Below are 27,076 nucleotides of genomic sequence, written 5' to 3'. Positions count from 1 at the left end.
GCTCGTGCGGCTGCAGCAACATGCAGTAGCACTCTGGCCTTACTGGACCAACGCAAAACTCCTTGTGGACCGCGGGTAGACCACAGCGACTCTGTGCAAAGTCGGCAACAGCCGCCGGCCAAAGAACAGTGGCAGTTAGAACCCTGGATGCACGCTCTGGTTCTGTGCACTGACCCATCTTTGTTTCCGCCTTTTAACATTTGCTTTCTGTGCCTTCTTTTCCTCATCCCACTTCCTCAGGCATATTCCACCGCAAACAATCCGTTTGCGCATTTGTTCATTTCCTTGTCCAGCCACCCCTGCCATTGAGCATGTCATGAGCTTTCCTAAGGCTAAATCAAACACCACATACGTGCGTTTCACCTATTCTGGAATTCGGACAAGATCCTGCACACTCATTCCATGCAATATGCTAAAATTCGGGGTGGCGCACTGTCATGTTCACCGCAAGGCAACCGTGCTGACCGAAAAGAATTGTTTATGGTATGCTTGTCCGAACTGAAGTGAGCCCGGTTGCTTGGCCGAAGCGCTTTATTTAGAGCCACTTTATCTACAAGTACAAAGGTGTCAGGGGAGGGTGCTAGAGCAGGAGCGCGGATATATATCGCCGTGCTAGGCAGTGCTATGCAGCATCCCTCCGGACTTATTTTGTTTAGAACACTAGAATACGCAGAGCAGCGGTGAGGGGGTCTTCTTTTGCGAACTAGGTTGCGACGCTCAGACAGTTGAGACTTCTGGCTAGGCAGGAGGCCGGGAACCCTGGCATGGCGAACCGTGAGCCGGTTGACTTAGAGCTGTTGCTCACGCCCCAGGAACGGTGCTAAATGCGGCGTAGCCTCATCTTGCGGTGGTACATGCACAATGTAGTTCTTGTGACGAACCCACTGAAACAAACCTCGAGGAATAACGACACTAAGTTTGTACGAAACTGGACCCGCCTGCGTGAGCCTAGTAGCGGAGAACCAATTCTCACCCAGTCTGGTGTTCCGGGCTTTCACACAATCACCAACGCTAAAGTGCTTCTGAATTTTCCATCTCGGGCACCATCGTAGAATTTGCGTGAACTGCCTCACTACGACCTTTTCGTGAACTGAGGGCAGTGCTAGAATGAGCCATGTGCGCAAACTTCTGCGAAGCAACAGCACCGTTGAAACTTTGCCTGCAGTGGTTTGCGGAGCGTTACGATAAGCTAACAGGAAGTCCCCGAGGGCGGATGGTAGTGATGCAGAGGAATTCTTGAGTAACACTGTCTCCCCAGCCTGCACGAAGCGTTCGTTTGACCGTTACTGCTAGGATAATACGGTATGGGGCACACATGACGTGTACAATGCTCTGCATGTAGCTAGCGCAAGTATTGGACGTAAACTGAGGGCCATTACCTGGTACGATGATTGCTGGAAAACCAAAAGAGCAAAACAAACTGCAAGCAGTCGATCGTTTTCCAAGCTGAAGTGTCTTTCATCAGAAACACCTCCGGCCACTTGTAGTGCGCGTCGACAATGACAAGTAGCATGACAACCTCGAATAGACCTGCGAAGTCCGCGTGAACTCGTTCCCAAGGACGGGCCGGTGAAGCCCATGGGTGCAGCTGAGCAGGGAAATGAAAGACGTTGCAACTGACAGGACTCGCAGGTGCTTACTTGATGCTCAATGTCGCGGTTTAGGGTTGGCCACCACAGGTAACTTCTAGCCAGCTCTTTGGTCCATGTGATTCAAGGGTACCTCTGATGCAGCTCGTCTAGCATGAACGACGTGAAACGTTCAGAATCAAGACGCGAGTAATAAGCACCAGGCATCCTTGCTGCAAAGAAAGTTCGCAGCGTCTGCTGAAAAACAGCTTTAAAACATTACTTGGCGCACGATTAGTACAACCCTCAGCACGTACTGTGAGACAGCTTTCAACGACATGTCGTGGCTCGTCTCCTTAGATATTTGCCGATAATTCACAGGCAGCCTACTGAAGCATAAAACTTAAGAGTTGCATTCGCGTGCTTCACTGAAGGCCCGAAGTGGAAAGACCAGAAATGCACTTGGAATCAGCGTTTTGGGACAATGACATGAACTTCAAAGTTGTACGCAAGCAGTCGAACCACCGAACGCCGTAATCTTGCGACAGCTATGGTAGCCTTTCTTGGGTTCGAAAATTGTGTGCAGGGGCTTTTGGTCACTTACTAGCAATGTTACACCCATAAAGGTAATAACGAAAGTTCTTCAATCCAAAAATCGACGGTAGTGCTTCCTTGTCAATTTGCTTGTTCGCAATATTCTGACTTGCATAAAGTTCGCGACACGTAAGCAATTAGGTGACGCTGATCGCTTGAATTAATGCGACTGAGCACCGCACCAATTCCATACGCTGAAGCGTCGGAAGACAACTGTAGCGGCGGGCTGGGGTCGTAGTGGATCAATACAAGAGGCACAGACAGCATGCCTTTCACACGAACGAAGGTAGCTTCACACTCTTTGCTCCAGGGCCACGGCATGTCGCTATTCAAAAGCCTTTTGATGGGCGAAACAACAATGGAGAAATCTGCAACGAATTTCCTGTAGTAGTTAACTAGCCCCAGCAGCGATCTGAGTTACTGCTTGTCTTTTGGCCTCGGCGCCTTCTGAATATCTCGGACTGGCTGGACGAATGCCATCGACACTTACAATGCGACCCAAGTACTGTGGATGCTCATTAAAAAATTCGCCATTGGCCCGCTTAATCTTGACGCTTTTTTCTGATAAGGGTTTCAGCATGGCTCCGAGATGCACTCGTGTTCCTAGTGTGTCTTTTCTTACACTCACAGCGCTTTGCGAGTGTTAAACGCAAGGTAGCTTTTTGAAGTGTCGTACATCTCGACTTGCTGGTACGCTCTGTTGAGGTCCGATTTCGAGGACTTTTTCCCTCCTGCTAGGCTAGCGAAAAGCTCGTCCACTCTCGGTAGGGGGTAATATCGAATGTCCTAAATAGAGTTGAGGGTGACTTTGTAATCGCCGCACAACCCGATAGAGCCGTCGCTCTTAATCACTGGAACAACAAGCGTCGCAAATTTGCTGCTTGCCAAAGTTGAAATTATACCAAGTTTTTTTTTAGCTTCAGAACTTTTTCCTCGACAGCTAAGGCAACGCGAATGGTACAGTCCTAGCCTGAAAATTATTGGCTGTTGGTTGTCCTTGAAATAATGAGTTGCCTTCTCAGCATTGATTCAACCGAGTTCGTCGTTGAACAAGTGCCCATACTTCCGCACCAGCGACAAGAGTGCCGTCGGAGCTTCCTCTGATGCAGACAGCAGCGGCTCGACGGCATTGAATTCCCGTATTCGGGCCCGGGCAAGCTGAATCTGCTGAAGCCACCCTCATCCTAGAGCTGCTTGCGCATATTGTGGAACGACGTAGAGTGGTAGCAACTGCTTCGGAGTATTGGTCTCGGCAGTGACGTGGGCGCGCCTGTCGGCTTGGTGGCGTCACCGGTATACGTCCGCAAACGATGACTGGTAGGTTCCGGCTCCATGTCCAGAAAAAGACGGCGGAAAAGGCTCTTCGAGATGTCAAAAGTTGAAGTGCCAACAGTGACCGCACACTTATTGGGAACAAAGCCAGAACACTCACCTTGTCCTGTCTTTTTTTCTTAGTGTGCCGTCACTGTAGGCACTTCATCTTTCGAAAGCTATGCACCAACTAGCCCCACAACGTGTTTTACTGCTCTTTGAGATGACGGACACTGTGGCGCCAGTGTCCTGCTTCACCTGCAACGGTACACTGTCCACAAGAACAGCCACCATAATGGGGATTACATGGGTTTCTGACCTAATAGCATTGAACGGAAATTCCTTCCCGTGTTTCGACAGAACACACCATGAGCTTTTTTTTCGTTTCCTTGTCTCAACATTGCAAGCGCGCTGAATGTGACCTTCCTGCTGGCACTTGTGGCAGGTAGCATGTACATGCGGAGACGTCGCGACTGCGTGTTTTGGCGATACACATCGATAGCGTTCGAACGATTTGACTTTCGAATTGTGTTGCGAGCTGCGCATTTTGCGCACGTCTGCATAACTGTCGTGGCCATGTGTCCCTGCAGCATTTTTCAGCGCCGGTTCCATTGCTAAAGCTCGCTTGACAGCTTCCTAGAAAGTTGAGGCGTTATCTATCGTGAGCGTTTGTTTGTGGCATTCAGAGCGCCGATATTCAGCGTCGGTGACTATCGGCGCTCCGAATGCCACAAACAAACCGCTCACGCTAAGATTGATATATCAATACACCGAATTCGCAATGTTACAGCGGGGTGTCGTATCTCGGCCATGAACTCTTGTGTGCTCCCGGTTGCTTTCTGTCATTTAAGATGAAACTTCGCCGTTTCACCAGTAACGGACGGTTACTGGTGATACGGTCGTTGGATAAAACGGTCGTTGATACGGTCGTTGATACGGTCGTTGGATAAAAAAAATAAAAGCCAGTTCCAAGGTTTTGAAATGCGAGGAAACAGCAGAGTTGTGGCTCTCCTGTGTTTCCCTTTTGATCTTCTTTTATGTATTTGTTCTTTTCTTGTGATTATCTGTTGCTGTCTGTTCTTCGCTTGCGATTATCCATTCTGTTATTGAGTAATTATTGGTTTCGTGTGATTGTCCTCTGAATTTATTGCTAATGTTTATTACTCCGGTCTTGTCATTTGTCATCTCCATCGTTGCATTGAGTTAGGATCTGCGGTTCATGTTTCTTAAGGAAAAGCAGGAGAACCCCCAACGTTTCGACGAGCGCGCGCTGACGTTGTAGCCTTTGGGCGTCCGCTGTTTGGGCTCTGTTTCCGGAGTTCGCTGGAGTTCGCCGGCGAGCTCACTGCCACCTCCAAACCGTTCCGCGGCCATAGTGTTCATGGCGTGAAAGGTCGACCGGTTGGGCGCCCTCTCTTATATACCCCTTTCTTCTCCCACCGCCTGGCGCACGCTGATAATCTGTCGGCCAAGCGGGGAACCTTCGCCTGGCACGACAGACGCGCGCTGACAACACCGCTCAACGGACACTGCGAGCCCCTCAACAGCTCCGCTGTTAAAAGAGGCGTGGCCTGCTGCGTCAGGTGGGCTGAAATGGGAGTGAACCTGACAGCATTGAGAAAGGGATTCAACAAGACCGGACACTCCCATAGAGCCCAGCGGCTTAATTGACTGTAGCGCACCGTGCGGTTGCGATTAACACCTCCCGGTTTCGGTTTTGGGCGCGTGCGTTTTAAACGCCAGTTGGTACACGCCATGCCGGCTCCGCTGATCGGCGCGGCCTTCTTTTTGCTTTCGCTTCTACTGCTGAACCAAGCGCGGCCTTTGCGCGGAATCGTTTTATTATTTAGTAAAAAGATTGCGAACCATCTTCACAAACCTTCGCCGAATCTGTGCCATGTGCAATTTCATAAAGTAAACGCAGGACGTATACCGAAACGATGGTATGTTTATTTTGCTCTATATAAATGCTCGTTCTGGGCATTTTGTGCATTTATCCAAAGTTGTGGCACCAGGTAAGGAACTGTCTTTGCCGTGCGAAGCTCCACCAGATGCCATCAGCTAAAAAAAAGTTAATTACAAGCTTGTATCATTTTGGTATATTGACCTAACAGGCATATTGCGTGTAGAGGCGAAACGTGCGTAAGTGGTGAATGGGCGGCCTTACAGATGAATTACATTTTACATAAATTTTGTAGCAAATAGACTCCTCCCAATTAATGCCATAAAATATGAAGCAAACGTCCGATATTGAAGCATCCCTCCCTTCCCGGGCATCATTTCTAGCACTTTAGGAGCACAAATACACGAGCGATTGCGCGTTTCCAAAACTACTGGGCCTCAGTCGACGCAATGGTACGCCAAGTACACAGAGGTGGCCACAGCACAGGCTCTCCGCCAGACAATGTTACACGCTCGCAGAATGCCTTCTAGTCGCACGCAAGACAAATTCATGGGTGCAAAGCCTGCTTTCTGCCGCCCAGAAGATAGAATTGTTAAGTTCTTAGTTTTTGAGCTCCTCGGCGTTATCTTTTTCGTTTGCTGCCGGTGCCAGCAACACACCCCCGTGTTATCACTCTTGGCAATCGCTCGTTGCGTTTTCCACAAGCGTGAGTGCCGAAAGAAGGTATATGTTGTTGCAGGGCCATATAAAGCGTCACAAACGTGTCGCACTAAAATTCAGTACACGCCAAATTAACTGTCACCGCGGCCGGCTTGCTTTTCTTCAAACGGCTTCACAACCCCATGCGCGGCGAAAAATATCCATCCCAAAAGTTACGAATTTTTTTACAATAATCTTGGGGCTCAGAGAATGCGACAGAAACTTGTCCCAGTAAGAGTCAGTACACGCGAAACCGTCACCACGGTCAAGCTGCATTTCGCTAACGGCGTCACAAAGCCAGGTGCGGCAAGCATGCCCGAAAACAACCAAGTTGCATTATTGTTGGGGTCCATAGAAAGCGTCGCAAACATCTCTCAGAACAATTCATTAACTCAAACGAACTAAGCCAGGACGGCCCAGCTCGTTTTCGCTAACTGCGTCACAAGTCTCGGTTTGGTGTCGTAAGCCTAAATTTGCTTTAAATGCGTCGCGGACTGCCAAACAAAATTTCTCACCTTGCCGTAGTCTAAAAGTGCAGTGGTGCCGTGTCGAAATGCAGAAGGAACGTAAGAAAACGTCGGGAGGCCATGAAACAGGCTACATCCAAAGGAGACGGGTCGCCGAAGAGGCGAACTTCAGATGCGCAGCCGTCCTCGCTCGCTTCGGTGGCACGTCTGGCGCATGGCGCATCAAATGGCGCGTCTGGCGTGCCGCTAGCTTGTTACTAGGTCTAGCTTGTTAATAAGTCTAGGTCGCGAAGTACACGTTCATTTATACGGGAAAAGTTTTTAGATCGTGCGGGAAACAATAAAAAAAAAATTAAACGTTGTCTGTAAGTTCACTTTACATTCTCTTTTCCAGATGCTCACGTCAACTAACGGATGGGATTAACACTAGGCGTGACGTGTTTCCTGCTGCCAGTTTTCGCCGAGTGTCCCCTTTTGTTGAATTTCTTTCTCTATGGCGTGACTGATGGGTGCGCTCTCTCTTATACACCCTTGCTTCTTGCCTCCTCCTCTCCGACCGCCTGGCGCGCGCTGATAATCTTTCGGCCCAGCGGGGAGCCTTCGCCTGTCGTGACAGACGCGCGCTGACAACCACGCTCGACGAAAATTGCGAGCCCCTAAACAGCACCGCTGTTAAAAAAGGTGCGGCCTGCTGGATCGGGCGGGCTGTAACGGGAGCGAACGTGACAGCCGTAGTTACATTCTCAGCCGCTTGGCTGGGCCGAACGGCGCTAGTTGCGCGGGCTAGGACGCGTCGGGAGACGGCGTTCCAAGCACGTTCCTGTCGCACATTCTATGTCCATCCCACACAAACACTCCCGGCTGGTGGCGCCGTGGCAGAGGGCAGCGTTTTCGATGCGCGCGAGAGGCGGAACCTTTTTTCTTTATCGAGCGGTCATGCAAGTAGTTACGGAGCAGCGGAAGCAGCGTTTCGAGCGGCTTGCTTCAAGGTGTTTCGAGAGCGGTCAAGAATTTGAGAAGTGCGAAAGTCTTTGGCCCGATTATGCTGACAAACCCATACACCTTTAGTTCTTCCGCTATCTTGTTCAAAAAAAAAAATAATACAGTAGTCGTTCTTTGTATGGGAACGCCAGTCGCTTATATACTCATGACAACGTTCAACTTGCCCGAAACTGGCCATGGCTAAGGTGCTGACGATGGCGTCGGCGCGGCTCTCGAGGTGCCGAAAGTCATCAGGGGGTGTTATGCCAGGGCACGCTCGCCATTCTCGTAGAAATAATGGCGTGTTCACGGCAAGGCAACTACGCTGGCAGAATGGAATCGTTTATTTCATGATTGTGCGAACAGAAGTGCAGAAGTGAGCCCGGTGGCTTGCGCGAAATGATTCATTCAGAGTCACCGTATCTACAACGTCAAGGGTGACAGGCAAGGGTGCGAAAGCCAGAGCACGGCTATCGCCGTGCTAGGGGGTGCTCTGCAACACCCACATTTCAGGTCGTAATAGATTGATTCCTATTATAGGGAGCAGGGGAAAAGAAATCACAAGCTCACGCTCACAAGGGCTCGTACCAGATGAACTTGCAAATCGCTTCGAAACCTTCAAGCGTTTATATTTCATTAGCGGAGCCGGCCAGTCTTGCACAGAGGTGGTGCGGGGCTACAACTCTTGGGATTTCTTTAAAAATTAAATTGTGGGGTTGCATGCGCCAAAACTACGATCTGATTATGAAGCCCGCCGTAGTGATGGACTGCGGAAATTTGGACCAGCTGCAGTTCTTTAACGTGCACCTAAATCTAGCTACACAGACGTTTTCGCATTTTGCGCCCATCTAAATGTGGCCGCCGTGTCCTGGATTCGATCCCGTGACCTCGCGCTTAGTAGCCGAACACCATAGCCACTAAGCAACCACGGCGGGTCTGCCATTTCTTGTCTTGTAGATCAGTTCAGTCCAAATGAATACCTATGGGTGGGCGCAGCCAGCAGTGGATGTCGTTGAAAACGCTGGTGGTGAGGCTAATGTTATGTCTCAATAAGCCCCAACTGATAAGACTTTAACAATAAGTGATTTCCTTCACTGCTAGTATGAACGCGTTAGTAGTTGAAAACTAAAGCATTGGAGAATGATTTACTCTGACGCGTGATTCTGTGCTTGTGAGGCTTTCGAATAATGTAGCTCGACGGCGCTTCAAATTCAGGGCCTGTGCTTTCCGGTGTTTATTCCATGAGGCAACTCATTCGTGGCGAGTGGATGAAATCTTGGTGAAAATGCGTTGTTTTCATAATCTGAGGAAAGAGTAGAAAAAAAACCAAGCGTAAAAAATATATAGCAGACAATAATAGATCTCGCAAAGAAGCATTTACAGTCGGTTTGAACAATTTCCACCGCACTCCTGCGCCAATTATAGCCTTCAGGCGTCCTACAACGGCTGTTACTCTATCGTGGCCTATCCTATAAGCTCCGCCACATACAAGTAGTTCTATCTAATTGGCACCTGTTATTCTTGCGCTGGTGAGAACGGTTACTCAAAAGTGCAGATTAAGCGTATTAGTCGAGGAGTGTGATTGCACGCCTGACGAGGCTTTTGCTGCAAAGCCAAGCACTCCTTGCCTACTTCTGAATTTTGTGTGGTTCTTCGCTTCTTCGCATTTAGTAGACGAATGTCTGGGTCACGTGGTAGCCGCGAAAGTGCGGCACTTTCGCAACTACTGGTTAATTCGGTCACTTCTTCTACGCAGCGAACTATCTGAACTTGAGCTACAAGATTCGCTCTTTAAAACTTGGTTCTTGCCTTCCCCATTGCCACGCTATGTCGCATGTGATGCACAGAGTGACTTACAAGTACATAAGTCCTGAAATGATGTACCGGTCCGTAGATCAAATAACATGCAGTTACCCAGAAACTGTAGGCCATATCTCCCCAACAAGCATTCTATTGCATAATACATTCGCACTTAGTCGATGTTGTAGAATCTGACTTATTTTCAGCCGTTGTCAATGTCGATTTTGCAAGTTCTTTTTGTGTGGAACGGAGCTTTTATAATTCAGTAGCAATCGTTTTGCACAATCTGATCTGTGTAATTGTGTCGATAGTGTACATATTGCTTATTCATGCAGTCTACTCTTTAGTGTGGCACAATTTACTTTTGCTTAAGCTAAATTATCTAAAACATGTTTGCAGAAGGGCTCGACTTGATAAAACTTTTTCTTTCTACTCAAGCTCAATATATAAAAACTAGCTATGGAGATAATCGAGGCTTTCTTCATAAAAAGACCAGGAAATAAGTGCGTTAGCACGCCGTCACCAGCATTATTTGACAAAACATGACATTCATAAATGATAGCCTGTAATCGCCGCTGAGATTAGAACGTGCAGCTGCCACATTTGTTTGTATGCTCGGATAACGCATATAATGCACGCGTGCTCACATGTACCTGCCATGATAATTCGATACAGATCACTGGCCTACGACCATTGTTAATTCTTATCACCCCTGCCTATTTCTGCTGTCATTACGTTTCAGTGTGGCTTCTTGTGTAACCGTGAGTGGGTACTGGTAAATAAACAGTTAGGGAGGGGGGAGAGTTTGCGCCCGTATGTGTCGCTTGTGTCTCACTTCGTCTTCGGCTGCTTAGCACCGTAGCCGTTGTTTTTAAGCTAACAGAAATAGTTCTATAATTTCTAATGTATCAACTGGTGTTCGCAAGGCTTTCTTGGGTCGACGTCCTCTTTTATTCTACGTTACCTACCTTCCCAACTGTGATATGGTATGGTATGGTACCATATCACAGTGAATTATCTTTATGAACGCGAGCACTTGCAAAATGTGCCACAGAACTTTTAAAGCAGTCTGCGAAAACATAGGAACTACCCAGTAGTATCATCTAACCAGAAGCCCCAATGCACTTGTTGTAGAAAATATTAGATAATATCGAAATAAATGGCACCATCTTCCCCCCCCCCCCCCCCCTAAATAGCGCGTATTATTGGATCAATTGCTTATGCAGGATATAATGAAATGTCCGAGTGGGCCTGATACTAATATTTACGGGTGACATCGCGGGTAAATTTAGGCTTTTGTATATGAAGTGTGCAATTTCTAAAGCTTTCCTACTATACCAATTTCTGACGGGTATTTGAACAATAAATCCAAAACCCGTCACTGTTTTGAAGGCCGGCCATTTCATATTTATTTTTATCCTCTTTTTCTCCCACTCTCTTCTGGAATCTTTTAATCCCATTCCCCATGCCTATACAGAGTAGCATGCCAGCCGTTATATACGCACCGCAAAAATTCTGTTTTTCTAATGAAGAGCCCTCTCTCCCTCTCTCGCAGGATATTATCCTAAAGCATGTACATTCAGGTGTTTTGTTTCGAATACTTTCAATGCCCGAAGACATTTAAGAAAGCAGTCGGGGTAAAAAGTAAAAACTCAATGAAGTAAGAATATTAACGAAAGGCATTCTGTTCAGTGGTCTGGAAGTTGTGAATTAGTGAAGACTGAGTATTAGTCTTCACTAATTCTCAGTTAAGGAAGTGCGCAATGCGCGATGCTATACCGTACCATACCATGGTCTGCGTAAGTTAACTTCCTAAAGATATTCTCTTTATGCTAGTGCTACATCTATGAGAAAACTGTTAAGGTACCTGATATTTAATAACACCAGTATAATCCTTTAGTTACAAACAGCTAATTTCAACTTCCCTATAAAATAAGCATTTTTTTGCCTCCCCATATTATATTTCGTTCCCAACAGATCACAGTCAAAAATTTAGTGTGGTAATTTGGCGTACAAGCCTTTACAGTGACAGCGACGTCTTCAACCCCAGGACAAGCATGAACGAAAATCTCCTTTCGTCCATCACGATGAGCAAAACCAGAACAAGGTGAAAGTAGGATCCAACGTTTCGACAAATGACTTGTCTTCAAGGCAACATATGCTTTCCTCGCCACAGTATATATAGGTGGAGTTCTTCTAAATGGGAGAGGGCTTAAGGCGGGTGGGTGTCGCAACGAGCGAAGGTGTGTTAGCGTGTCGAATTGAGAATAAAGGAGCGCAGTGCACGAGGCAGGGACCCAGCTGTCTGTCAATCATGTGTCAACGTTCGTGTGTCAGCCGGCGTGTTATCGCGGTGTTTTCCCTGGCTTTCGTCCTCCATCAGTCACATTCATCACCTACAGGAACAACTTCAAGACCACTGAACAGAATGCCTTTCGTTAATATTCTTACTTCACTCAGTTTTCACTTTTTACCCCGACTGCTTTCTTAAATGTCTTCGGGCATTGAAAGTATTCGAAACAAAACACCTGAATGTACATGCTTTAGGATAATATCCTGAGAGAGAGAGAGAGAGAGAGAAAGAGGGGGCTCTTTATTAGAAAAACAGAGAATTTTGCCGCCGCGTATATAACCGCTGGCATGCTACTCTGTATAGGGATGGGGAATGGGATTAAAAGATTCCAGAGGAGAGTGGCAGAAAAAGAGGATAAAAATAAATATGAAATGCGCGGCCCTTCAAAACAGCGACGGGTTTTGGATTTATTGTTCAAATACCTGTCAGAAATTGGTATACTAGGAAAGCTTTAGAAATTGCACACTTCACATAGAAAAGCCTAAATTTACCCGCCATGTCACCTGTAAATATTAGTGTCAGGTCCACTCGGACATTTCATTATATCCTGCATAAGCAATTGAGCCAATAATACGCGCTATTTGGGGGGGGAGAAGATGGTGCCATTTATTTCGATATTATCTAATATTTTCTACAACTGCATTGGGGCTTCTGGTTAGATGATGATACTACTCAGTAGTTCCTATGCTTTCGCAGACTGCTTTAAAAGTTTTCTGGCACATTTTGAAACTGCGAGCGTTCTTAAAGATAGTTAGGTTAATTGTAATAAAAAACACGAATATGTGCTATATATTTACGCAGAAAAAACGTCCACTTACAACTGCATCGCCCCATGCATTCAGGATATGTCCGAAAGCTGTTATCGCCTTTTCCGCACAGATTCTTAGAAACCGAAAAGCACCTGTTTTCCTTAAACACAAAAACCCATTTCTTCAGACTTTTAGAACACTTTCCCTCTTTTATCATCTGGCTGCACACTGGTTTTGGCGCTTTATGTGCTGAAAAATAAATGAAGAGGTTACCATATAGTTAAAAAAGACATTTGAAAGAAAAAATATACTGGGTGGATGACGCTCGACGTGCCTACACATTCCAATATCAAGTTTCTTGCAATGAATATATTTTAGTTTAGTTTACTTATATTGATGGTATTTATGGGGTAAATTTTGCTTGTTTTCAATAGCATTCAAATGCGTGGATTATGCCAGCTCTGTAGGGATGACTAAGGTATAGTACTAACCTATAGGCGGGACAGACACCATCACGTCATTAAAAAAAATTCTAGCGCCTTCAGTGCCAAAAACACGATACGATTATGAGGCACGCCGTAGTGGGGGAATACGGAATAATTTAGACCACCTGGGTTTCTGTAACGTGCGACTATAACTAAGTACGCGTGTGGTCGAATCCCACGGCCGGGATTCGATCCCACACCGTCGGCCTTAAGCAGCGCAACGCCAAACCCACTACGCCAGCGCGGCCGGTAGCATCATCTAATATGAACTGTACAATAATGTGTGTGCATAATTACAAACGGACATAGCCGCAGACGTTAAAGGGTGCACAGAAAATAGCGGTGAAATTGGATGACAGGTAATAATTGTGTTGTAATGAAGCATGCGCGCATCGTACGTGTTTTGGGTAGGATCTCGAAGATGGCGACGACGACCCGTGTGGTGATAAGCAAGAGCGTTAGGGCTGTTCGCTGCTGCTAGGCTGCTTGAAGACAAATTTTCACCTCTTTCTCTATCTCATTGAAATTGGTGAACGTTGCCGGAATCCCACAAGTCACCATGTTTAATTAGACGCGATTAGAGGTTTAATTAGAGGTTTAATTAGAGTCTAGCAGCAGGCTTCCAGCAGCGCACAGCCCGAGCTCTCTGGCAGTCAAAGTACGGGTCGTCCTTGTCGTGTTCGAGCTGCTACCGAAAGCGCGATGCACGTCTGCTTCATTGCAGCGGTAATGGCGTTCAAAATTCTAACCGCCCGCACACGTCCCCTGGCGCATCAATCCCAACACGTTGACTGCCGTAAAAAAGGGGGAAAAAAGGTGAAAAAAAAGGTCTCGTTAGGGATGCCTTAAATTTATAGAAATTCGTACGAAATACGGAGCCAAGCAAGTTTCGCTATATTCTGAACGACGGCTCTCCTTCAAAGGGCTTTCCACCAGGTTTGAGCATTGCAAAGAAGGCAATGCGCCGCGTAAATTGCGCTAGTGTTAGTCCTGTCTGCAGCGTATCAAAATGTTTCCCACCGCCACAAATATTGCAGTTTAAAGAGAACCACAGAGAGCTCCTTCCTTTCGAAGAAGCCCCGCTTCAAGGTACAGAGTCAAGGCCGCGCGCACGAATACATCTGCGCAAAACGTAATGCCTTCAACGTCACTGGTTGGCCGCGTCGGATCGGTAAATGATCCAACAAGAATCCGGAGCATCCACCAGTGGAATTGGACATCGCTCCAAAAAAAGAAAGGAAAATAAAGGATGGAGGGAGGGGCCGCTTATGACATAGAAATGACGCGGTCCTCTAGTAGCAGTTTGGGTGAAGCCAGGAAAGCGATGTCGCGAGGCGGGACAAACGGGCGAGTGTCTGCACTGACAGAGACGCTCGCTTCCTGACGGTGCATCAGTGCTATATTTTTAATTTTTCCTATCTCGGCAATACGTGCCGGTTAAACAGAAATCCTTGCGGTAACACGCTTCCTTGAGTGCGCCCTGCAAATTCCATTGTATAATCAGGATCTGGAACGGAGCCTGGTCAGCGGCCGCTTAAAGGTGCCTCTGGTGTATTAAAAGTGACTGGCATACACATCCTGAAAAGCAGACATTTCTATTGGCCTGCTCCCTCGGCTATAGTAACCAGGCCTGTACTGCCCTAGAAAACATAAATGATCGCCAGAAAAAGACGTATTCACTACGAAATAAAAGTTTTAAATTCATGAATAATAGTTTTTGAAAGAATGTTCAAGATCTATATGATGCGGCCCGGCACTTAGCATCAGTAAACCAGCAAACCACACGCCTACCTTTAAATATTACTAAGAAGGTTACGAACATGATAATGGTCATATTGGATGATGTTATTTCAATCAGCTTGCAGATATCCCTCGTATGTATTTTCAGAGGTTCTAATTTGTAAATGCGGTTGCCCATTGAGTGGCCTCCTACGCAATTATTACGCCCACCGTTACGATTGACCGGCAGCGGTTCTTACACATAGATTTAGCACAGCCAGTACTTTAGGATAAGTTTCCTGACTTATTAAGATTGCGTGCGGTGAGCTACATTTGAAAATTTTTGCATCATCTCTGAACACATGTTCTTTATTTTATAAAAACCGTCATAAAAATATAACGCAGCAAACAGAAATGGTTGTACTACCTTTGCTGCGTAAGACACTCTTTTGTTTGCGTAAAGTAGAAAAAAAAAACGCTGAAAAGCGAGAAATGTGCATGCACGTAGCCGGCTACGAAATTCATTCGAATTGTGGCGTCTTCAAGTGTGTGTCCTTGCTAGACTTAGCCACGTAGTTAAGCAAAGCTGGTGCAGACACAATTATGGCACATACGTTGGGACGGAATCTGTCCTCCTCCGCGACCACGATAATTCTGGCGCAACAATTACAATGAGACAAGCTGTGCGAGAAACATTGTCATAATTATTAGGATTTAGCTGCGTCACGGATCAAGTGCAGAGATGTTTCGGAGTCCGTAGGGCTTACTTGTTCGCACTGTGGCATACAAGAGCCGTATGTCATTTGAATAGCAATATATGACGTGTAACATATACATAAATTGTAATAGATCTAATTGTAGCTTTGGCTGTAATTGATCTTTGGCTGTAATACATCTTTGTAGCTTAGCTTGGGCAGGCAGCGAAAGCTAAGGCATAGTATGGTTAGCCTTGTTTAGTCTTGATTGCAAGTCCAGGTTAATCTGGTTGTCTAGCTATGTTGCAGCGTGGCATGCCTCAGCAGGAGGGGGGGGGGGTTGCAGATTAGTTGAGACCATCAAAAGTTCTTTAATGTGCACCCAATGGACGCTACACTAGCGTTTTCCTTTTATGCGTTGCATATTGCAATCACTCAGTTCAGCCCTTGGGCGCGGCCGGGCAGCCACCATTGACCTTTAGCGCAACCACGTGACGTGACGTCACGACAGCCGGAGGAAAAGCTGGGCCCCAACTCGCGCGGTCGCGCGCGGCCGCAGCCACCACCTGACTCCCGCTCCTCCCGCTAGGGGCACTGCGCCGGCGCGTGACGTCACGGACCGCGCAATATGCAACGCGCGCAATATGCAACGCATTCTTGGCTTAACCAAGCTCAGCCGGGCCATTTTATTTCTTTTTCTTTTTTTTTCCTATTTTGCTCCCACCGGATTTCGGCTGGCACGAATGGGATCAGACCGGCGAACTAAAACTCAGAAACGCAACACCGTAACCTTTGGAATACCGCTGCGGGTCCCCCGAATCAGGTGTGGGCCCAATAAGCATGCAGAAGAAACCCGAAGCAGTTAAAAAAATGGCGCTTTGAAATGAAAGCCACCGAAAAAAAAGAGTGAGAAAGTCAGCAATGCGAACAAAATGGGACAGGCCAGGCATTGAGTCCGGACGATTAAGGTACAAATGAAGGAAGAAAAGAAAGCTAAAACATTTCTGCAACAGTGGAGAAGCCTACGCTTCTCATCGGTTCCCGCAACTGCGTGATTAAGACCAATTTAAAAAACCAAGCCAGTAAGTGTTCATTTGAGAAATCGGTTGCAACAGTCAGCAAGGTTTGGGTACGGGCTAGTTGGTTTTCAATGGTATCAAGGTATGTACAAAGGTATTACATGGTATGTAAGTGACGATTGCAACAGTCAAGATAGTCCTTACATTATAGAATATACATTTACGATGATTCACACTTAAGTGAAAGCACTTGTATTTGGTCTCGCATTCTTCAGATGGCGCTACATGCTAAAGTAGCACATACTGTGATAGGACTGCTTTCCTTTTGTAGCTACACCTCGGTGAGGGGCAGGAGAGTGTATAAAGTTCTCGGAAAGGAATAGGCGCTGCATAACCGACTTCTTGTGTGCACCTTTGTTGTGATAGTATTTTAGAGGGAATTCATACTCACGTAGGCAAGTGACTTGACAAATTGTCTCTGTCGTAAATACCGTTTTCATGCCACTACAAGCAGTGTGGTTCAATAGCTTACAATGATGGTCGTTGGTATCAAAAAACCAAGCGAGGTACTTTGTTCCACAGCGGCGCAAAAAGGAAAAACTGCACATTTTGGACTTCATTCCTTTGAGAGCTGAAAAAAGAAAGGACACGTAAGTAAGTCTCCGTGCGACTTTGATAAAACTAGGAATTGGTGACACTTAGGCGATTCAGTTTATGAGGCTGGGAGCCATTAGCTCTAATATCTGATAAATTCTCATGATGATGCAAGTAGTGAAACATTGCACCGGTGCAGACGAGCAGTAAGCTGAATCGAACGAAAGAAACAATTAGCACATTCTCCACACTGGTGACGCTTTATATACCTTCCCTCTCACCTCCCTTATCAAATAAGGCTGCCGTTCCATTCACAAAAGAGTCAAATCTCTAAATCTTTACGCATAGCCCACTAACCATCGTCTTCCCAACGACGACAACATTCACTGACGCCTACATATGATCGACCCAGACGGTAAATTCTGTTTGCGCCCGTTGGTTACGCGGAGCAAAACGTCATCGCCACACAGGATTCGACTGGGCGTGCGTTGCATTCCCCCGTCCCTACGCGCACCTCACTGGCCAATCGAACAGCCTGATTGTGAACACTGCCAAGTGGCTGAAACACTGGAACACATGCTGTGCGATTGCCCAGCATATATGCTGGCGCTAAGGACGTTATTAAAGTTTCCTAGCAGCCAGCTTTGGCAGGCAACCACTGTCGGAGAAAGCTATCCTCGGCCCGTGCCCTGACACTGCAATTTCAATGCGTGCAATTAAAGTGTTGTTAAAGTTTCTCCAGGACACCAAGCTCCACGAGCGGCTCTAGCAAGGCAACTGTCTCATATACATAAGAACTCACCCTTTCTCTTATCATCATCATCCATCCCAGTACTTTCACTCCCGTTCCCTCTTCCCCAGCACAGAGTAGCTAGCGGACTAGAGCGCACTAGCTCAGGTCGGTCTCTCTGTCTTTCCTGTCAATAAATTCGCTTGTTTAATATTGTCTTCCCAACGCCAAGGCAAAATATGTTTTTCACCTACATGCACCCTCGCGAAGTGTCGCCACTCTGTTTATGGGGTGTTTCCCTCTTGAAACACATACAACTCACATCGATGCACCCATTCACCTGATCGACGAGCTTAACCTTCATTCATTCAAAGCGTCCAGCCGCGACCTGTAAGAAGGCACTGGTTTAGAAGCATCGCTTATAAGTAGTACTTTCCCCGAAATACGCGATTGTTTTATGAAGGCAGAAGTTTCGGAAGCGGTCTTTGCTAGCACGATAACTCGCGGTTAAGGTTACCTAAAGGCAAAGTATTCGAGTGCTGCAGAAGGTCCGCGACATTGAAATACACACCCTATTTTTTAATATGCTTTTTTACCTGTGTACCACGGCTCGAAGACTAATGACTTCAAAAGACCCCCGTTCTTCAAACATTGCAGTGACTTGAGAACAAGTTTTTGACCCAGGAATAAAAAGGAAACTGGTATACTTTGTGGCGCAAAATACATTTCTTGAAAAGGGACATAAGAAAGGAAGACAGTGAAGCGCCGAACTACCAACTGTTTAATGACAGCCTGAAAAACGTATGGAAGAAAAGCCAACTTCCGCCCATGCGCAGGGAGGCAAGGTGTGACAGAACAACATGGTCATGATAACATACTTTAGATAAAGCACATTTCTGCGGAACATAATACGATAGATGTATCGCTGACAAATTCAGACCGTTTCCTTTCAATATAAAATGCTTCCAACAACTCCCTTGCAGTTTCGTCCCTACTTTTTCCAAAATCAGTACTCGCTCAAAGTGTAAAGCCTGGCGTACTACGACAGGCTTTACAGTGCGCAGGAAGATGCGCCTTGTAACACTTACCGACACTATTAGCGTGCTCCCTCAGTCTGTCATTAACAGAACATCCCGTTTGTCTGACGTATGGCTTGCCGGAATCTAGGGGTATCTCGTAGACCACCCCGTAAACACAGTCCCTCAAATGTTTGGCGTGCCGCTTCTGGCAGCCCCGCGGCCCCTCGCGTGTGATCCGAGGGGCACAATTGAGCTAACTTGTTGGGAGCCGAAACGACAACCGGAATGCCATATCTACCTTTTTGAGGTTATGGCTCACACGGTGCACATAAGGTACTACTTCTGATTTTACTTGCTCCCTTTCCTTCGAGTACGTTTTTACACTCGCAGCGGTAGTTTTAGCTTCTGCAGGAGGACCTCGACCACGTAATTAAAGACAGATTGAGGGTAGCCTACTTTTAAAAGTCTCTCAAGTTGATGGAAAAAACTCGCCTGCATCACATGCACACATGACTTGCAAAGAGCCGATTCCAGCTAAAGTAAGGCGATACCATGCTTCAGAGACTTTGAGTGCGCTGATTCATATTGTAACAGTTCTTTTTTACCTCGAGGTTGGTACGCACAGCAAACGTGATCACTCATAAGTGCTAGGTTAATGTCTAAAAACTGCACCGAACTGTCCTTCGGAAGTTCATTAGTAAGAGTAAGTCCTTTTACATTTGCTCTCAGAAATCTAAACACTGCTCAACCATTTCGTGGCATTGCAAGGGGCATCTATGTTCAACAATAACGAAATAAATCATCTACGTATCCAAAAATTTTAGGAAAATTAGGATGAGATGAAGTAAAAACGCATTGTAGCGCGTGGTCAAAGTAGGATAAAAAGATGTGACATAAAATGGGTACTACACGTGAACCAATGAAAATGCCCTCTTCTTCTGCAAAAATATGTCATGTTCAAATGTTACGAAGGTGCGGTTGAGATAAGTTTCCAAGAGGGAAACAAAATTGGAAGTCGACTTCCTCATTTTGACACAAAATTAGCTTCGCCACTTGCATCAATGCACTGTTTAATGGCTTTTAGAAGCTCAGCATGCGCAACCGAGTAGAAAGGTCATATACATCAATGGAGAACACATAGCCTATTTCTTGGCTGCCACAGAAATATTCAAAAACGTCATCCGAGTTTCCAGTCAAGAAAGGGTCATTTAGTTGAAGAAGCTGCAGGGCTTTTGCAAAAACTGCTGACTTGATATTGCCACGTGTCCCGTTCACTAATGATCGTTCGAAACGGGACATCAGCCTTATGGGTCTTGGCACTGAAGAAATCTGTAAAAGAATCTTTTTTACTCTTTCTAATCTGTTTAGCTAATCTTTCACAGCCATTTTCTTCACAGAACAAAGTCATGGTTTTCTTAATTTTAGATAAGCTAGCTTTTTCAGGCTTAAAATTCTTTTTGATTGCCTGTTGTACTTTTTCGTTAAAGGTTTGCCTAGGAAGAGCTACAAAAGCGCCTTCCTTATCAGACTGCATTAGACAGAGTTCATTGGCTTTGAAAAAAAGACACCACACGTTGCAACACTCGCGCCTGTCGACCAGTTCCGGCCTTGGGGGCAGCTCTGTGTAGGCTGTCTGCACCATCTAGCAGGCAACGCTCGTGCTGTTCCTGGGGCGCTTTTCTTGCGACTTGCGGATTCCATTCCATGCCATATGGCATCCCGGTTGTCTTTTCGGCTCCCAACAAGTTAGCTCAATTTTGCCCCCCGGATCACACGCGAGGGGCCACGGGGCTGCCAGAAGCGGCACGCCAATCATTTCAGGGACTGTGTTTACGGGGTAGTCTACGAGATACCCCTAGATTGCGGCAAGTCATACGACGGACAAACGGGACGTTGTATTAATGACAGACTGAGGGAGCACGCTAATAGCATCGGTAAGTGGGACAAGGCGCATCTTCCTGCGCACTGTAAAGCCTGTCGTTGTACGCCATCCTTTGAGCAAGTACATATCCTTGGGAATAGTAGGGACCAAACTGCACGGGAGTTGTTGGAGGCGTTTCATAATTAAAAGAAAGGGTCTGATTGTGTCAGCGATACATCTATCGTACAAAATTCCGCAGAAATGTGCTTTTTCCAAATCATGTTATCATGACCACGTTGTTTTGTCACAACTTGCCTCTCTGCGCCTGAGCGGAAGTTGTCTTTTCTTCTATACGTTTTTTCAGGGTGCAATTGAACAGTTGGTAGTTTGACGCTTCACTGTCATCCATTCTTCTGTCCCTTTTCAAGAAATAAATTTTACGCCCCAAGGTATACCTAGGAAGTCTAAGCACCAACTTGCCCAAGAACTCCTTTTAAAAAGAAAACAGCTCACTTGAGATGTTAGGCCGGCCATGTAGTTTAAATTCGTCGTGCATTTTTGAATACGGCCCATGTACTGCGTTTTAGAAAAAAAAATGAGCTTCCACATAACAACCGTGTCTACTTGTGCTCGCTGTGGAGAGAGAGCGATAATTGACGATGTCTCGAAATTCGTGTCATGAAGACGTGCCATAACTCGTCGCCAGTATTACTCATAAAATGTGTACGTTGACTTTTTTTTATGTGATAACTCTATATCCTTCCGTAAAAAAAAAACATGCCAAGAAGAAGAGTTCAAGCACCCACATTGCTGTCCATTCAGCTGACAATGTCATTATTATTTAATGGTCTAGGGATTAGGCACTACGCGAGAAAAAAAAATGGCCACATTGTATATGCAATGCTTCATGACCTCGAGCGTACCGGAATCTTGGAAGAACGCCAACATAATCATAATCCATTAGAAAGGGGACGCCAAAGCCATAAAAAATTATAGACCGATCAGCTTACTGTCCGTTGCCTACAAAGTATTTACTAAGGTAATCGCAAATGGAATCAGGAACACCTTAGACTTCACTCAACCAAATAACCAGGCAGTCCTAACCTAACGTAACCAGTCGAAACCTCATCAGTCATGCTGGCCTAACCTAACCTAACCAGTCGAAACCTCATCAATCATGCTGGCATTACGGAATCAGGGTGCAGACGACCCCGATATAAAACTACTGAAAGGTATATATAGCGGTACACAGCCACCGTGGTACTCCATAAAGAAAGCAACAAAATCCCAATGAAGAAACGCGTCATGCAGGGAGATACGATCTCTCCGATGCTATTCACAGCGTGTTTACAGGAGGTATTCAGAGACCTGGATTGGGAGGAATTGGGGATAAGAGTTAATGGAGAATACCTTAGTAACTTCCGATTCGCTAATGATATCTCCTTGCTTAATAACTCAGGGGACCAATCGCAATGCATGCTCACTGACCTGGAGAGGCAAAGCAGAAGAGTTGGCCTAAAAATTATTCTGCAGGAAACTAAAGTAATGTTTAACAGTCTCGGATGACAACAGCAGTTTACGATATGTAGCGAGGCACTGGAAGTGGTACGGGAATACAACTACTTAGGGCAGGAAGTGACCGCGGATCCGGATCATGAGACTCAAATAATCAGAAGAATAGGATAGGGCTGGGGTGCGTTTGGCAGGCATTCTCAGATCATGAACAGCATGTTGCCATTCTCCCTCAAAAGAAACGTGTATAACAGCTGTGTCTTACCAGTACTCACCTACGGGGAAGAAACCTGGAAGCTTACGAAAAGGGTTCTACTTAAATTGACGACGACGCAACCAGCTATGGAAGGAAGAATGATGGGTGTAACGTTAAGGAATAAGAAAAGAGCCTATTAGGTGAGGGAACAAACAGCAGTTAATGACATCTTAGTTGAAATGAAGAAAAAGGTATGGGCATGGGCAGGACATGTAATGGGGAGGGAAGATAACCGATGGTTTATAAGAATTACCGACTGAATTCAAAGGGAAGGGAAGCGTAGCAGGGGGCGGCAGAAAGTTAGGTGTGTGGATGAGATTAGGAAGTTTCCAGGGGCAACAAGGCCACAATTAATACATGACCGGGGTAGTTGAAGAAGTATGGGAGAGGCCTTTGCCCTGCAGTGGGCGTAGCCAGGCTGATTATAGCTATGATGATGATTGTGATTAGGCATTTATTATGCTCAAAAAGAGGATGTTTTTACTGTTTCTTTTTCCTGGCCAGGACATCCTCTGACACGAAAGTCAATGCTGAAGAGCTGGGACAATGAGCAACCAGAAATTCAACTATTTATTTCACATTACTGGAGTCCCGTGCAGTACTCTTTCAGCTTGAAAATAAAAACATGCACCACAGGCACAATATAAAACATCGGCAGTTGAAAACCTCGAAACCAGTTATAAAATATGAAACAAATTATTCTCAGGCACAATTTACACAAGCAACAGTCCCAGATATCTCTGAAATGCGGTGGTGCGCAGTGGCAAATATGTGTCGGTTAAGATTTTTCTAGTGCACGCAATTGTGATAACCAGAAAGGCTTACTGAAATTTACAAACTGCAGTTAAGTACGGCGCGAAGTATCAGCATAATTTGTACTCTGAAGTAGGTTGCCAAGGGACTGCATATGTAGACTGCGATTCAAACTGACTTTTCTGCTTACGCAATTGGTACGCACATTTGCAGTCAGAAAACAGCCGCGATGCAGCGCTGATGCATTACTTGCCCCGCCAAGCTGAGACGCCGAACAATGAAGTCATGCTTTCACGACAAGTTGTTTTTTGCCGGACAGCGCTGGTCCTCATCACCCCCTTCGCTGTCATATACAGGGTATCGTTATTGTCTACCGACAACAAGCTAGCGTTACTGTCACCTGCTTCGCCCATTTCGAGGGGTCTCTGGCTGATTTTCGCAGTCGATGCTTGTAATACTGCCACCACTGCGGATGTCGTTCAGTGGAGCAGTCGTCATTGCCAGCCTAGCAGTCAAACCGCAGCGCTCGGCTTAGGCAACAAAAGCATACGCACGAAAGTGTAAGGCACTACTACGCTCAGCGATACCACAAGCACCATCAATGACTTTTCATGGCATCGTTCTATATGCTGCCGTGCGCCCGGCTATTCGCGTAGCCAGGACCTCCATATGGGAGCTATAGGTCACAGAAACGTCGGTGTGCCGTTCCCCTGCCGTGGCGCCATCTGGTGTGGCTTTTTCTGTTCGCGATCGGCGTTAAGGGCGGAGTCTAGGCACTCAAGGTGCGCTGACGGCTCGTACATTTGTGCGTGCTGCATGTTCTCGTCGCTCAATTTGCGTTGAAGCGATAGACAGCGCGAGTGTGACTTCGCTCGCTGCTTCTGCCGCGCTTGTTCACTCCAGCGATCTAACGGCGGAGTGTCCGCGGTCACTGACTGTGATGCATTCATATTTAGCTGTACGCGCTGACGCCGTGCTTATTCCTGTAGTTATTAAGCGACTTCTTGTACGTTTTAATAGGTCCAACATAACTACTATCCTTACTTATTATGGCTGTCTACTTGTTTGCTATCGCAATCGATGCTTCGCCTTTCGGGCGAGTCTGCGACTTCTTTTTTTTCGCTATCAGTTCTTCGGTACACCAGAATGGTGAAATCGTAAGCAAATCATCACAAGTGTCTTTTCATAATCTTATGACTTGACGCGTATTCGTTTCACGGTCATTACAACGCGCGCTGTGCGGTTTAAAGAAGCTCGGTTTGTTAAATATGAAATTCATGTAATTTTTATCTTCGTTGTTCGTGGACTGCTTCTTTTAACCAGACAGAGTAAGTATGCGTGCAGCAAGTAATTGATGAAATTAATGTGGGGTTTCGGTTACTTTTTCGTGTTGCCATTACAGAACATTCAAGCAGGCATATTTCTCAGCGCACTATGACTCACGTTGGCACTTTTCTTTGCACTTCTGCAGCGTAGGGAAAAGGTTGCCTCCGTCAACGCAATAACCGTGGCGTAACAATCTGCAGCAACTTCTTGACACATCATAATACCAAGCATCCGTGTTTGACCCGCAGATTGAAGTTCTCGGCGGATGCTTGCAGACTGCTGGTATCTCGTAATTTGCCCCTGAAAAGATTGCGCGCGTAAATATTTTCTACTAAGCTCCTGAGATCTAGTGCTGCCTGACTGAAAAATATTGAACTAAGCCAATTATGTGCAAATGCTCAAACTGTTTGTCATCTTTCCTGAAGAAGCGCTATGTCGTACGAAAAATGTGCCAGTAACAGACACCTGTGAAGCCCCACGCAAAGACGCAAGAGGGTATTTCTCTTATCCTTGACGTAAGTTTCGCGCGCGTGTGAAGAAGTGGCCTCATGATATTTGCTTGGATGATTTGTTTTACTGTTCTCTTTTTATAGTATACAAGTGTACTTTTGCTCTTAAACCTTGGTTGAAAGGTCACTGCCTCAACGCCGCCTCAACATTTGGCATTATTTTTCGTTGTTGTATATGAGCAAAGCTTTTGAATGTGTGTATAAAATGATTACTTTTGCTTAGGTGTTTAATTCACCTGTGTTTTAGATATCGGTCGTCAAGGAATTTCGTCACATGGTTCGTGTACAAACAATTGTATCTATAGAGCCGTTTCTGCGTCACTTCTTAACTGGTTGATGATCTCTGTCTGCAACATTGCGTGCTTCTCATAAAATGTATGGAAAATAAATCTCTGTGCATTGCTGCATTCTTGACCGAGATTACCGCCACAAATAATTGTAGTGTAGCCCTTCCAAACAATACATATGCAGCGCCCAAAAATTTAGTATTTAAAAAGCCAAGCTAGCTGGAACCTGACCGAGGAACTGTGCACTCTGGTGACCATTACGCTTACCGTATGTAAGGTGATACCGTACCTTGAGCATGCACTACGGAGATGAGAACAAGGACACTGTAGGGCAACTTCATTAGGTATCGCCGGTGTTGCTAACCAATCAGGCTTCTACGAGGAAGAGAAATGCGTCCTTCGTCTCGCCATTACACGTATCCCGTGTTCTTTATGCTTTTGTACTAGTAAGGACATTGAAGAATTACTATTGTTTGAAAGAATCGGCCACTCGCTCACAAAACACTGTAGTACGTGGCCGGGTTCGTGCTTGTCTCGAAGCCGCCCTTTGTAAAGAATAGATATTGCAAGCAGCTTCGGTACAGCAGATGTTCGGCGCACAGGAACGTGACTGTTTCCTAATCCAGCGACCGGCACATCACTATTGTCGTTCCCAGGATTACCTGCAAAAAAAAAAAAAAAATGAAATATTAGTACCCCAGCAAGCTCCTCAAATGCATGCCAGTATATCAGTACGCGGAATGAAAAATCAATATTTCTACAGCCAGTGAATGTACAGCAAGTAATTTCAACAATAAAAAATTTAAAGAACAGCAGCAGTAGAGATATCGACGAAATCCAAGTAAAACCAGTAAAGTATGTCGCAGATGTCATTGCACCAGTTCTAACGCATATTTTTAATAAACGTTTGACGACATCGACATTTCCAGTGCAATTGCAAACCGCAAAAGTAGTAGTGCTTTTTAAAAAGGGAAGCCGAAATGAATTGGGCAATTACCGTCCGGTGTCTATCTTACCTATATTTTCTAAGCCCCTTGAAAAAATATTACACTGTAGGCTTGTAAACTTTGTTCATCACTGCGAAGTAATAACGAAACACCAGTTTGGGTTTAGGAAGAATATGTCCTCAGAATTAGCTCTGCTTCACCAAAAAGAGTATATTTTAACTCAGTTTGAACGCAAGGAAATAGTACTCAGCCTATTTGTCAATTTTTCTAAGGCATTCGACCTGGTGAATCATGATGTTCTGCTGCAGAAGCTCGACTTTTACGGTATACGAGGGTGTGGATTACAGTTATTGCAATCATATTTATCTCATCGATGTCAAGTAGTCCAAATAAACAACACGCGAACACGAGTGCTGCCACTGCCTTGTGGTGTTCCACAAGGCAGCATATTAGGCCCCTTGCTATTCAACCTGTGCATAAACGACATTGTTAACATTAATCAGAACGCCAAATTTATTATATAGGCAGATGATACCAGCATACTTTTTTCTGGTAATAACATCGATAAACTTATCACTGGTTGCAATGATACCATAGTCAAACTGCAGCAATGGTCCTTATCCAATTACATGAAGATTAACGAAAATAAAACAAAAGCAGTTGTCTTCCGGCCGAAAAATAAACCTGTTCCTCCTCATGCATTCCGATATTGTTTTAAACTCTGACCCTGTTGACATTGTTGACCAGTTTAAATGTCTAGGTGTGATATCCACTACCAATCTGTCCTGGGAACCGCATGTGAATTTTGTATTAGCCAAACTTGCTCGAATAACCGGTGTAGTCGGTCGTCTCCGGTACATGCTTTCTACTAAAACAAAAATATTGGTCTACGATTCTCTTTTCTATCCACACGTCAACTATTGCCAACTTGTCTGGGGC

General features: G+C 45.8%; 2 long non-coding RNA genes across 2 annotated transcripts; both read right to left on the bottom strand.

Moving 5' to 3' along the window:
* Window positions 1-5,405: 5,405 nt before the first annotated feature.
* Window positions 5,406-6,799, bottom strand: LOC140219349 (uncharacterized). The gene is made up of 2 exons (XR_011895559.1): window positions 6,591-6,799; window positions 5,406-5,534 (listed from the first exon to the last, which is right to left on the bottom strand). It is a non-coding gene; the product is annotated as an uncharacterized lncRNA (long non-coding RNA).
* A 1,053-nt stretch (window positions 6,800-7,852) lies between these two features.
* Window positions 7,853-26,199, bottom strand: LOC126534901 (uncharacterized). The gene is made up of 5 exons (XR_011895558.1): window positions 25,480-26,199; window positions 24,512-24,694; window positions 16,795-16,974; window positions 12,495-12,674; window positions 7,853-8,826 (listed from the first exon to the last, which is right to left on the bottom strand). It is a non-coding gene; the product is annotated as an uncharacterized lncRNA (long non-coding RNA).
* Between the last annotated feature and the right edge of the window lie 877 nt (window positions 26,200-27,076).

The sequence above is a fragment of the Dermacentor andersoni genome, chromosome 7, assembly GCF_023375885.2.
Source record: "Dermacentor andersoni chromosome 7, qqDerAnde1_hic_scaffold, whole genome shotgun sequence".
NCBI classification, from domain to species: domain Eukaryota; kingdom Metazoa; phylum Arthropoda; class Arachnida; order Ixodida; family Ixodidae; genus Dermacentor; species Dermacentor andersoni.
The sequence above is the reverse complement of the archived record's forward strand: the minus strand, read 5'-3'. Positions and strand labels throughout refer to the sequence as shown.